This window comes from Rousettus aegyptiacus, unplaced genomic scaffold, assembly GCF_014176215.1.
Source record: "Rousettus aegyptiacus isolate mRouAeg1 unplaced genomic scaffold, mRouAeg1.p scaffold_m13_p_2, whole genome shotgun sequence".
NCBI lineage: Eukaryota > Metazoa > Chordata > Mammalia > Chiroptera > Pteropodidae > Rousettus > Rousettus aegyptiacus.
In genome coordinates this window covers 96,273,014-96,286,661 of record NW_023416295.1, presented here as the reverse complement: position 1 = coordinate 96,286,661, position 13,648 = coordinate 96,273,014, and the positions used below count along the sequence as shown (strand labels likewise).

The following is a 13,648-nucleotide window of genomic DNA, read 5'->3' as shown; positions in this document are numbered from 1 at the left end:
CTGCGGAACCACCAGCTGACTGCCACCACATTCATAAGGGGACCAGCTGAGCCCAGTCCAAAGGGCTAACCCACAGAACTGTGAGCAAATAAAATGGTTGTTGTGTTAATCTACTAAATTTCAGGGTGGTTATATAGCAATAGATAATTGATATAAAACTCATCCAACAAGTCTATGCAGCTATTCAGAAGAATGAGGTCATTCTATACACGTCGATGTAGAAAAATGGCTAAAGAAGTTGCCAAACAGTAAATATAATACAATTCTATTTATGGAAGTTGATAAGAAATAGGTAGACAGCTGGATGCTAGCCTATCATAAAATTACCGGAAAAAATACAAACCAAAGTATTAACAGTGATTATCTCTGTAGGGCAGGATTATAAGAGGTTTTCCTTTTCTACAACTTATATAATATTTGCACATTCTAATGAGTTTATATTATTTTTTGCAACAACAAAGGTACTTTAAAAAAATTTACTTTGAATTTTGCTACAAGCTAATTTTTCCTAAAACATCCCTTTTCATCCTGCCATTCCCCTGTTCAGGGACCAACACTAGCTCCTACTGCTAGCCTCTTAAAATCTGAGTCTCCTCTGGGTGGCATTCAACATATCCCTCCTCTGAGTCATCTCCAGTCCAACCACCTGGGCCACACCCACCTCTTCTCAGACCTCCAAGCTTGCCACCTCCACTGCAACTACTCAGGGAGCCCTTATCTTTGTCTCTCTAAATCTACCTGTCCCTCAAGGCCCAGCCCATCATCACTGCATTCCTCCGAGAACGCAGGTCCTCAAAGAAAGGTCCGCCCAGCCTTGCCCCTGACTAGAGGGTGTCCTGAATTATTCTCCCTTCACTCCAGGTACTGACTGCCCCTCAAAGGAGACCTTCACTGACACCAGCCAACTGCCTACCACTATCCCCAGCCTCTCCATCTAACAGTGGGAGAAGGGCAGAGCCCAGACAGGTAGTTCCAACCCTCTCTGCTGTCCACAGCTTGGACGGTGGTTGATAACCCTGGACTGGGGCTTCATCCCCACCCTGCCCATCTCCAGCAGCAAGCAAGTGGGAGCTGATTTGCAAATGGCTGCTAAATTAGGGAGACTCATGCCTTCAGGGATGCTCTTAGCCTCTCCCTCTCCACCTTCCAGGTCCCACACACTGTATACAGATCCAGACTCTGGCTTCAAACCTAATTGCCTTCCTGGGGGACCCAACAGCTCTTCTTCACTCAGGTCTCTACAATCTGCATGTCCAGTTTTTAAACAAAGCTGTTTAGAATCTCTCAGGATTAAGACGAGTGGAAAATTGCAAGCCCAGACCTCTACCTCACTTTCTCTAAAACAAAACACGTCATTCTACATGTTCGCACACCCCAAAACACACACCCCCATTCAAACCCAGCCATCACTCTGCCCCTCTGAGTCCTTCTATAAGGCTTGGCCCAAGTACACGTTGGGGACTTGCTGAGGCAGAATCTGCTCCCTCTGTCCCTGGTACCACCACCTCAGGGCTTGTTGGAGAGTGTCAGGCCCCTGAGCCTCCGTCTCCATACTGTGGTGGGTGGCTAGGTGAGAGGGCTCAAGCAGGTCTTCCAGGTACTATGTTCGAGTTTTACACTCCTTCCAAGGAGGGGGCATTCATGTCACAGATATATATTAACCTATCGAAAGGACTCAGGTGGGCTCTTCGGCTGAGTCTCAGAACAATGCAGAACTCCCTTCCACACAAATCTGTGGGCACACCCAGCCATGCACACGCTAGGGCAAGTACACACATTCATATTCTTTCCCTCTCCCTCTTCTCCCTCTCCCTTGTGCATGGCCACACCCTATTCCAACCTTGTTCTGAGCATCCCCTAGATTGCTTCCCTCTGCTGTTCTCAGAGGCCTATTCCCATCCCCAGGCCTTCTCCTCAAATCTGAACCTGACACATTTCCCGCATTGGGAGTGGAAGAAGCACAGATGTGTGTGCTGCCAGCAACATGTGCGCCCATGATTATAGGGAGACGGGTGTGAGCACAAGCAAACACACAGCCTGGGTCCCTGCCTGCCAAGACTCTAGAATGCTGTCCCGGGCAGAACTGGCCATTGTTTAGGTTTTACAATAATATATTCAGTTTAATTCTTATTTTTAACCTGAGGAAGGACAATTTTCAAGTTTGCTCAAAGGTGCTGTGGGGGTTAGCAGTGCCCCTAAGCTGCTAAGTAAGGCCAAGGTCCAGAACTCACCAAGATCCTGTAAAGAGGCCGCAGGGAGCCCTCGGCCTTCCTGTGGTGACCACACATTTCCCCAGTTGGTGGGGGGATTCCGGGGGATCCATTGAGCCACCAGACTCTTCAGATTCCCTGAATTGTTCTCCATCCCCATCCTTTCTTGTTCCCATCACAAGGTCAGGTATTTTAACAAATGCTGACCATTGAGTGTAGAAATGTTCACAAGATTCTCAGAAAGTGAGTGAGTACTCAAAGTACAATTAATTTCCAGACACCATAGGGGAATGAGAAGGAAGACAGAGGGGGGAAGGGGTGTGGTAAACTCAAAAGCACAATGGATAAACAATGGATAGGCAAAAAGTACTCTGCATTTGCCTCCTAAATGTAGACTGAAGTACACACACTGTGACCCTGAAAGCCAGCAGAAGTACTCCTTTTGGCTCTGCCCACTTCTCAAGCCCTAGTCCAGTTCAGGCTAAGTTTTTGGTTTGAAAGGACAGAAAGAGTTTGGAAGCTGGACTTCACCCAGGCAGACACTCTTGTTTCATTATACTGTGGCTATAATTGAAGATGAAATTATTAACTTGTTGGGCTGGAATCCAGCAATGCAGGCTTCTAACTCCTAAATGCATAAGGCTGGGGCAGGAGGTGCTTGAAATGAAAGTGTCAGCAGATCCGTCAGCACAGGACAGAAGTCAGGCAGCAAGACCTTGCCACTAACCAGACAGACGACCATCTCCACCCCCATCCGGCTTCTATCAGAAATCAGGGCCTCAGGTTTACTCATTAACTTCATTCTTTCCTTCTCCATTCACCTCTAGACCAGGGGCAGAGAGGGCACTATAAGAAAAAGAAGTATCTAGGAAGCCCAAACTAAAACCCAGAAGCCAAAACCCAGACACATACCTTTGTCCCATCTCAGAAACCACCTTTATCAGAGCTTGAAAGAATCTTAGCAATCCATCACTCCAGCTTCTTTCTGTAAGTGAGGAAGCTGACCTCAAGAAAGCTAGTAACTTGCCAGAGGTCACTGAGCCTGTTAGTGGCAGAATCAAGAACCGGGATGAGAACCTCCCACCCAGGAGCCAGACATCATTCTAGAGGCTCAATAGCATGACAGGAAGTAGTCAAAGCCTACGGAGGCCAAAGACATAGCAGAGGATACACATCCTGTCTGGAAAGCCCTCCACTCAGGTCTCCTTCACTGTGGCTTCAACACAGATGCACAAAGGAGGACAGTCACCCAGCTAAATAACTAATGATTTCTGACCTCCTGGGAAGCTCCCCACCAAGTTCTGCCTGGCTAGGCCCCCCAGAATCTGTCATGGGGCAGGATGTGCTGTGAGGAGCCAGGATACGCTGAGCAGCAAGGGCTCTCATCACTTGACCTCGTGATCCTTCCCTCCCCATGGCCTGATTTTCACCAGCCTGCTTTCCCTCAGCCCAGGCCCGTGTTCCTGGTGGCAGTGCACAGTCCACCCACAGGTAGTGCCCCAAATCCCAGAGGATTGAGAATGAAAGCCGACACCACCCAGGCCCCAAAGAGGGGGAGACTTAGAGTAGGAGCCCCCATACTCCTGCTGCAGCCACTCAAGGAGGACCCTGCAGAGGACGCCCAGGACCTGACGAGGGCGGCCGCAGGTCTGCAGCAGGAAGGGCAGGCGCAACGGCAGTCAGAGTGGGCTTGAATCCAGCAAGTCTCTGACCCACTCTCTGGCTTAGCTGCTGCTTCTGTAAAATGGGGGGAAATCGTAGCTACCTTGCAGGACTCTCATGAAAATTAAATGATATTTAAATTAAGATCTAATGCACTTTAAATAAATTAGTTCTGGACGTATTTAAAGAGTCCAAAACTGGCAGATGAGGATGGTGATAAATATGAACACTGACATCCTGAATACAATACATGAGACATGGCATGACGACAAAGGTTCGTGGCCCCTCCTTGGACACCACATAATTTCTGCTGGAACTCAGAGAGAAGGGAATTTTGGGGGAAGATAGGTTAACAGTCAGCACCATCCTTCCCACCCTTCCCACTCCCACAACACTGCTGGGTTCTTGGAAGGTAAACGATTTACAAATCATCCAGCAGGAGGAAGCCGCAGGATAAAACGCACATAAATTAGAATATTAAAAGACTCGGGTCTGCAAGCAGCACCCCCAGGGAACCTGAATCAGCACCATCCACACCTGCTGCCTAAGTAGCTCGGCCCAGCTTCAGCGCCACAGGGGCCTGGATGAACAAGTGCTAGGAACCAGACGCTATTAGCAAGACCCCAGGAGCCTGTAGGAGCGCAGAGGAGGACTCTGGTGAAGTCCTAGCAGAGGGTGCCAGAGGGCCAGGGCATTCCTGCAGCAGCCAGTACAGAGGAACACAGACAGGTAGGATTGGCCAAATTTCCACACACTCTTCTGAACAGCTGGTGGGAAGTCCTCCACCCTGGCTTCCAAGCCTGCTGGGCGGAGACAGGAAGCAGGAAGTTCCAAGCCTCTCCTGCTTCCTTTGGCTTCCTTCTTACAATCAGGGTGACTCTTTAAGAAAGAAATCAAGAACGCTGCCAGCCTCCAATCAGAAACAGAGGGGAGAGGGTAACTCACTCCTGGTCCCCAAAGTCTAATTTAAGGAGCTTATCAATTACAAGTCAAGAAGAGCTAGGGCAAAGAGACACTGAGAAAACATCAGCACACATCTATCCTCCCCGCCAACCCACAGTTAAAGGGCAAGAGAGTCTGACTTCAATTTAGAACACACAGACTTTCTAAAGCCCCACCACAAAGGACCCAGACCGATACTGACCTGTTTTCTTTAAATTTCTACGAACACCTTAGCTACTGACAGGTAAGAGAAGATCCCAGGGTATTCCCGGAGGGAAATAAAAAATTAGGTCATCACTTCTCTGTGAAGCCACTCTAGGGTGAATGCTGTCTCTCATCAACAGGTGGAGAAGGCCAGAAATGGCAAATTGGTTCCAACTGCTGTGCCCATTCCACTCAGCTGGTGGTGGGGGCCTAGAACATTACAAGAACCCAGGCCCTGGCTCAGCAGGGAAGACAGCTGTGATCAATTAGCGATGTCTGCCATGGGCAGTTATGGAAGTAACAGTATCTGAATCACATATTTATCTACTCCTAGGCTTGGAGTAGACCCCTGGCATCCAAGGATTTTATCATTCTGACCATTCACAAGTGACCCAAAGTTTCAAGATATGTAAAAGTGTGTAACTTTACTGAGACATGAGTTTGATTCACATACTCTAGGAGGCTGATGTAAAGGGCCAGGCCACTTTGTCGTTTTCCTCTCTGCCACCTCAACAGAAGGGAGGAGGCTACTCTTGTGAAGCAATAAAAACTTGGTGGAAATTGGCCATCAAGCGAAAGATAAAATTGTAGCAGAAGTTGAAAGACTAGTTAACTTGGGGTATAAAGATATACACAGGAAACATTTGGCTCTCTGCGGAAACATGATTCTGGAGAAAGCCAGGCCCATGTACAAAAACCACTGTGGATGCAAATTTGGGATTCTAAAAGATGCAGTATTCTTTTTTTTTTTTTTTTCAGATGGCAAAACGGACCTATATTTTTATTAAGATATAATTTACATATAACATTATATTAATTTCAGGTGTACAAATAATGATTATTTGTATATGTTGTGAAACTACTGCCACACAAGCTAGTTAACACCTATCAATATACATGCATAATTACAAAATTTTTCCTCGTGAAAACTTTTAAGATCTACTACTCTCTTAGCAACTTTCAAAAATACAAGACAGTCTTATTAACTAAGTCATCATGCTACATATTACATCCCCATGACAAGATTCACTTCTTGAGAACATCAGGGTCCACACTGTGCTTCTAGGTAATGAGTACTGGGCCAAGGAGAACAAAGAGACGATTAGAATCTATGCCCCGAAAGGGCTTACAGTCTAGTTAGAGAAACTATGATACCCACTGGAAACAACAAACGGCAGTCCATCTCCAGAATGACCCAGCAAGAATCTACTTCGATCCCTCTGCATCTTTTCCTTACCATACCCAGCCAATTGAATAATCTCAATCCTACCTCCCAAATGTCTCAGATTCAGTCCCTCCTCTCCATTCCTCACAGCTGCCCAGCTACTCTCCCCACCATGATTTCCCCTCTTCACAGATCCCTGAACCACCGTTTTGAAGCCTAGCCCGGTTTCTGCAACTCCTACTCAAAAACCTGCCAAGTTCCTAGGGCCTCCCAAGGTTGACTGCTGTCTCCCCAGCACCAGCTCTGTACCTGCACATAGTAGGTACTCAATTCCTCTTGAATGAATGAATGAATGGGTGGATGAAATTCCTTCGCTGGACATTTGAAGCCACCCCCAATATAACCACTGTCTCCCTGTCCAGCCTTTTCTCTCTCTGCTTCCCTCCACACAACCCACTCACTGGCCATCTAAGCTATTCACACATCCCAACACTTTCTCAGTGCCCTTCCTCAGGCTGGTCCCTCCTTCCTTCTGTTGAAATGTCTGAGTCAGACACTACCTCAATCAGGGTAATTTATCCTTCTATTTGAACTCATAACATTTTCCTCTCACAGGCCACTCACCTAATACTTTGAATTCTCTCTTTTTTTTAACCCCTTTCTTAACCCTTTACTGCATTATAAGCCCCATGAAGACAAGGACCTTTACCTTTTTCACTTTTGCATCATTAGAACTTAGCACAGATTCTTGTACTATCACACACACACACACACACACACACACACACACACAAAGTGTTCATCAAATTCTCTAAAGAATCACTCCCAGGCAGTATATAAAAGCCAGAAGAGATGAAGACAAAAAATGGCAGAGGAGTTTCAAGGAAAAAGAGGTTCTTTTAGGATGGGTGGTCAGGAAGGTTCTATGAAAGAGCTCACACATGAGTAGGGTTTTGAAAGAGGGTAAGGAAGGGACTGGGGAAGAGCATTCCAGGAAGTGGAACAATATGAACTAAGGGACAAAGGAGTGAGCAAAGCACTCTTGGAAGATCAGTCTGGCTAGAACCGAGGGTTCCTTGAGGGGAGAAAAGAGGGAGATAAGGCTAGACAGGTAGGCTGGGAATAGATAAAAAGGATGTCAAGTACCAGGCTAAAGTATTTGGACTAGAGCCATTCCCTTAGTCAATGGGGACGATAGCCTGGGCCTTAATGGTAGATGAAAAAGAAGTCTTGCCTTCTCTTGCTCTGAGCATATTAATCTAGTGTCCTCAGCTAGAGTATAAATAACAGCCACCATTCACTGCACACCTGCTACATATGAGGCCCTAAGCTCCATGCTTCACATACATTATCTCAATGCTCCTCCAACAGACCTAAGAACCTGGTACCGTTATCCACATTTTGCAAGCAGGAAGTTAAGGCTAAAAGAGGTGAAGGCACTTCCAAGGCCTCACTCACTCACTCGTTCACTTAACAATACCAGCCAGGGCTGGAGTTAGAGACCCAAGGATGAGGAACAGCACTCGAGCCAGCTACCCCTAGCCCTGAGGCTTCCAACGTAAGCTGAGCTGCTTCTCCTTATTAATGCCTCAAGGATAATATTTATTAAGCGCATAGTAGGAGCTTAATAAAGCACACTAAGTAGAATGGAGGTTGCCAATGGCTCGGGGAGGAAGAAATGGGAAGTTACTGTTTAATGGGTGTACAGTTTCCGTTGTGTAGATAAAAAAAAGTGAATATACTTATAGCAATTGAACTGTACATTTAAAAAGTTAAAATGGTAAATTTTGTTTCTTTACCACAATTAAACATTTTTAAAAATAAAGCACACTTATTGATTAATTGGCTGCCAATATGATCTTAAACTGCTAATTATCTGATGCTGAAAGAGTTCTAGAAACATTTTAATCCAATAACCCTCCAAAACAGAAAGTTGGAAAGGGGAGGTAATTTGCTCAGTGTTGCACACATGAGTGGGTGGTGTTAAGGCTAAGGTCCTCAGGCTCAATAGAGAAAAAATGGCAAATGGCAACAAAGCATAATAGGTAAAGCGTAAGGAGTCAGAGGCCACAAGTTCAAGTTCTGCTTCTTCCTCTTAATGAGTTCTGTGACTTCAGAGAAGTAATTTATCCTCTCTGAGCTTCATTTTCCCAACCTATAAGAAGGCAATTAAAAACATATACTTTACAAGGTTATATGTGAATCAAACAAAATTCTATGCAGATAATGTGTAGAGAAAGCACCTGGCCAACTATAAATTATTTTATAAACACTAGTTATTGTTATTAATATTAAATATCAGTTTATAGATTTAAAGAAGATTAAAATCTGATTAATTCGGACCAAAAAATAATCCCATGCCATTCTGGTCCTCACAGCTATTCAGGGCCTTGCACACAGCAGGTCTTCAGTGAGTGAGTGCAGAACTGAACTGCCCTTCAAGTTTTATCCACCCTTATCCTCTTCCCTCCCTCACCCCCAACCCACAGCCCAGCTGCATCAGCCACACCAGAACCAGGCGGAGGGTAGGAAGCCCAGTGAATGTCTGCCTCCCTGGCTGCATTCCTTAGCTAAATATAAATAATTTGTCCAGTCCATTGTTTGAAATTATCCATAATACCTCTCCTCCTCTCCCCATTACTTATGATGACAAGCTGACTGCATATTTTTATAGCAGAAAATACAAAACGTTCTCTATGGCTATTTTTAGTAGAGAGAGGAAAAGTGGCTGGTATACAGGTATCAGAGCAGGAGTCCTCAGCTTTCTCTACTAGTCCAGGAAAGCTTCCTGGAGGAGGAAATACCTGAATCAGAGAAGGGGACAGCTGCAGGTCGAAAGGTTCTCTGAACCAAAGAGAGGTGAGCAGCCACCTTCCTATCCCCGTTTTTGGGATGGGGGAGGAAAGGTCAGCACAGCCCAGGCGATTCCATACTACCCAAATGCTTCGAAGTTTCGCAGAAAGCGGTAGAGAAGAGACCAATATCTTTTCCAAAGAGAGGCAGTCCAAGACTCCAGTTCCGACATACAAAGTACGAATACCGCTCTCATAACAAGCCAGTTTCTTGTTCGGACTTTTTTTTTTTTTTCCCAAACCACAGGAAGTTTTTTAAAGTCCCAAACTCAGATGCACAGATGTACTACGTCTCGGACCTCGAGGTGTGCCAGAGCTTTGTCACTGTGAGTGCCGATCTGCCAGCGGTGGCCCAAGGATTGGTCAGGGGTGCAGGGACGGGGAGAGGGGGAAAGGGGAGGCCTGCGGGCGACATCGCAGCCCTGCCCTAGCCCCCCGGCCCTCCCCGAGGGCGCTGCATGGACCACCCCCAAGCCATTGGGGTCCACTGAGCCACAAAGTCAGAAACCCATGACAGCTCCTTTTCTGCTGCACCCTACAGACCTCGCATCCCTTCGCCTGGGATCCCGCGGTGCACCCCCTCCCGCAGCCCAGCGCGCAAAAGGTCTTCCTCCGAGCCTCTCGCTTGCAGACTCCTCTTCGCCCCATTCCCGGGCCCCGCACACACCTTTCACTTCCTGGGCCGCTTCCTGGCCCACACAAGGCGCCTACCTCATCCCTCCCTCTTGCCGCCCCACTGCCGCCTTCCTGACACCCCCTCCCCGGGGCGCCCCCAAGGCGCACCGCCCGCTCTGATGACCTGGTGAAGGGCTCGCCCAGGCCGCCCACAGCCCGCCCGAGCCCCGCAGGCGTGTCGGCTCCGAAGCCCGCCGCGCGCCCGCCCTGGGCCACACTCACCGAGCTCCCAGGAATGCGGGGTCCCAGCTCCCTAGCGCTCCCTCACCGCCGCTGCCACAGCCGCGGCCAGCGGAAACGGGGGGCGGGGCCGGAGTTCGCGGGGGGGCGGGGTGGCTGGGCCTGCCGGGGAATAGTGAGGCTGCGAGGCGGGGCCGGCCGCGGGGGCGGGGGGAGGCCTCAGGGGCGGGAGGAGGCCGCGAGGGCCGGGGCGCGAGCGCAAGGGGCGGGGTGACAGGGCTGCAAGACGAGCCCAGAGCCGGAGGCCCGGCCCAGGGTGGGAAGGGGATGTAGGCCTCCTACACCCCCTGGCTGGGTCCCCTGCTTCATAGCTTGAGGGAACCCGAGGCGGAAAGCCAGAGCAGTACAGGGCAAGGGCGTCCTGGGCCAGCGGTGGCCGCCCTCCGGAGCTCCGGAAGCCTTCCTCCTCTCCCTGATTCTTGGATTGGCCGCTCTGGAGAGGCGGTAGTACGATGCCTTCCCCCCCAGCCCCCAAGTCCTGGGCTGCAGCCCCGACAAGAAGTTGTGGAGGAGGAGGTCAGGGCGCGACACCACCCCAAAGGCCATTCTGACTACAATCTCTGCTTTTCCCCTCAGGCCAGGCTCTCTGGCTTCACCACCCCCACCCCCACACCTAAGAAATCCTTCCCTGGTATTTGGGGCGGACTATTTGAGATGTTGACGACGCCAGTGTGTATTAGATACTGCCAGGAGGAGCTGCTATCTGTCTCCCCAGGAGCTAAAGGCCTCCAAGTGTTGGTAAAGGGCATCGTGAGCCCAGAAGAGCTGAATTGAAGCTGGAAAAATTCAAATTAGACATCTCTGCCAGAGTACTTCCTATAAGCTTCTCCAGGAAGGCCTCGATTCTTGAAGCCATAAGGTCTGGACTCTTCTGAAGTGCCAGCTGACAGCCACTCATCTTTCCTCCTTGTCATTATTGTCATCAAAATGTATTCTGTGCTTCCCACGTGCTCGATCACATGCTAAGTATGATTTGAGACAAAGTTTTAAACCTGGCTATACTCACCAGGGTCTCTTACCCTCTCCTAATTAAACTGGCAATTTCCATTCATCCGTTCAGCTCCTTCCCCTCATACACACAGTCTTGTATTTGTCTATTAGATTTAGCCTAATGATCCGTCTCCTGACTCCCCATTCCCTTCCTTCAAAACCTTGCTCAATGTCCCCTATAAAGTCTTCCAAGGCTAGCCCCCACCAGCCCCAGTCACTCTGACAGCCCTTTAGCATATATTGCCACCTCTACCCACCTTCCAAAAGAAGAAATTGAAACCCAGAGAGAGAAAGGGACTTGCTAGTGATGTCTGCTGGTGGTATTACTGTAAAAACTTACTGTAAAAACAGTGGGAGGCAGCCTAGTATGGTAGCAACCACAGGGCTTTGGAGCCAAACAGACCTGGAATTGAAGCCTGGCTCTGGCTTTTATGGGCTGTGACCTCTTCACCTTAATAATACCAATGTCACTGGGTTGATGGGATGACCAAGATGATGGAGGCAAAAGCGCATTCAATGTGAGGTGGTGCTCAACAAATATTAGCCTCTTCCTGCCCTTTAAAAGAAGACAAGCCAATTTCATGATAGGCTTGTGAGCCTTAGGGATGAAAGAAACCTTAGAAGAATCGCTTCGGCAATAACCCAGAAAGTGACCACAGTGCTCACCCTCCTTCAACACATCCAGAGGTGGAGGACTTGGTGCCTCCAAAGGGGTTGCAGCTGTAGGAAAAAAACCATGGAGAAAAGCCACAGAGGACATGGAATTATTCAACATAAAGAAGGCCAAGGTGACTTGCAATCTGTGAGGCAGACACATACCCACCAGGTCCACTGAGGACAAAACTGAAATAAATGACCTGACAAGCAGCAAGATATCCTTAGGGCAGAAACTCCCAAAGCATGAGGTCACAGTTTACTGTAGAAGGCTTCTGAGGAATGTCAGAGAGCTTGTGTCCTGGAGATTATGAAAATGCTGAGGAAAAAGCAACCTACAGATAGGGTGACTATATCTGAGTTGTCGGGTACCTCATTTACTCCTCCTGTCCTGGCATAGTTATTAATAGTCCCCCTTTCATTTTTAAAATATCTTGGTTTGGACAATAAATTATTAGGTCACATTAACCATGAATGAAGGCAGTACTACCAACAGCTCCTTCCAGCCCTGCACATCAGCAATTCTGCTGGAATTTCTGGATCCCCAGAGACTTCAAAAGAGAATATGCCAGTTTATCCCCTTGAAATCACCAAATCAAATCAAAAATGATAATAAGCAAAAATTAATCTTCAGCCAGCCACCCCAAGTCAAGCTAAGGGATAGACAGTGCCTGCTGAATTGTGACACCTAGTGGGGAGAATTCACACTGCCGGAGGCCGAGTTTCCAGGACACTTCACATTGAGTCATAGGTTTCTTTTCTGTTAGTTAGTTAGTTAAAAGAGAGAACAGCAGTTAACATTTTCTGAAATGCTTATGTGCCAGGCGCAGTTCTAAGTACCTTATGTGTTCTAATTTGTTTGATCCTCACAACAGTTCCATGAGGTAGCTACTATCATCAGCCCTCCATTTTACATGTGAGGAAATTGAGGCTTAGAAGAATCAGGTAATTTCCTCCAGATCATTTAGCCAGTAAATGGCTGTGCCAAGATCTAACCCCAGGCTGTCTGGTGGCAGGGCCTGGGCACTTAACTGCGACTCCATCCAGCCTCTATCAGCTACACGTGCGAAGTTACTTCAGAGGTGTCTGTCGTCTAAAGTGACTTCGACCAGCCCTTGACACAAGATGATGTGAAGGGAAAGTGAGAACCAGAGCATACTAGGAGATCAGCTTCCATGCCTATTAATGAGGAGTGGTAGTTTCCACATCTACCCAGGATTAAAATCATGGTATTAAACCAGATATGAGAAGATTTGTAGACTATGAGTTAAATGCACTGTGAGTTGCTAGTTTAAAGAATCACTTTCCATTGTGAAGAATTAAGCAGTTCCTACCCTACCCCATCCCCTTCAACAACATTTACTCATTTTGAAAAGTGGCTACTGGTCGCTGAAGCCTGCCAGCTGCACCAAGAAGACCCAAACCCAGACTGCTCATCATTGTCTGCTTCTTTTCCAGGCTCCCTCTCCTAAGGAATGCAGATTATTCCAAGGACCCCTCCTTCCTTCAATTTCTTTCTCTTCCAAAACTCAAAGTGTGGTGGGTCTCAAAACAGGATTGAGGGTACGATAGGTGTCTTGTACAAGTCTTTGCTAAAAGGTTGCCATGTGATGTTTGAAATCTGCTTATTCTAAAAAAATAAAATAAAATAAAATAAAATACTCATTTATCTGAAATTTGTTGTTTATCTGAATGTCCTGTGTTTTTAATTGCTAGATCTGGCAACTCTATTATCAATTGTTGCTAAAACAGTTGGAAAACAGAGACTAAATCAGAGGTCTATAAACTTGTTCTGCAAGGGTCAGCAGTCCCCAACCTTTTTGGCACCAGGGACCTGTGTTTCTATGATAATTTAATGCCTGATGATCTGAGGTGGAGCTGAGGCGGTGATGCTAGCACTGGGGAGCGGCTGGCTACAAGTACAGAGGAAGCTTTGCTCACTTGCCTGCCATTCAACAACTGCTGTGCAGCCCAATTCCTAATAGGTCATGGACCAGTATGGGTCTGTGGCCCAGGGGTGGGGGATACTAAATATTTTAGGTTTTGCAGGCCGT

General features: G+C 47.6%; 1 protein-coding gene across 2 annotated transcripts in view; it reads right to left on the bottom strand.

Moving 5' to 3' along the window:
- Positions 1–10,017, bottom strand: part of TSPAN9 (tetraspanin 9) — a 187,161-nt gene extending 177,144 nt beyond the window's left edge. The window contains exon 1 of one of the 2 annotated variants that reach the window (XM_016130115.2): positions 9,933–10,017. The gene's annotated coding sequence lies outside the window, so the exon portion shown is untranslated. The remainder of the gene's footprint in view (positions 1–9,932) is intronic. The other variant, XM_016130117.2, reaches the window with a different exon arrangement.
- Between the last annotated feature and the right edge of the window lie 3,631 nt (positions 10,018–13,648).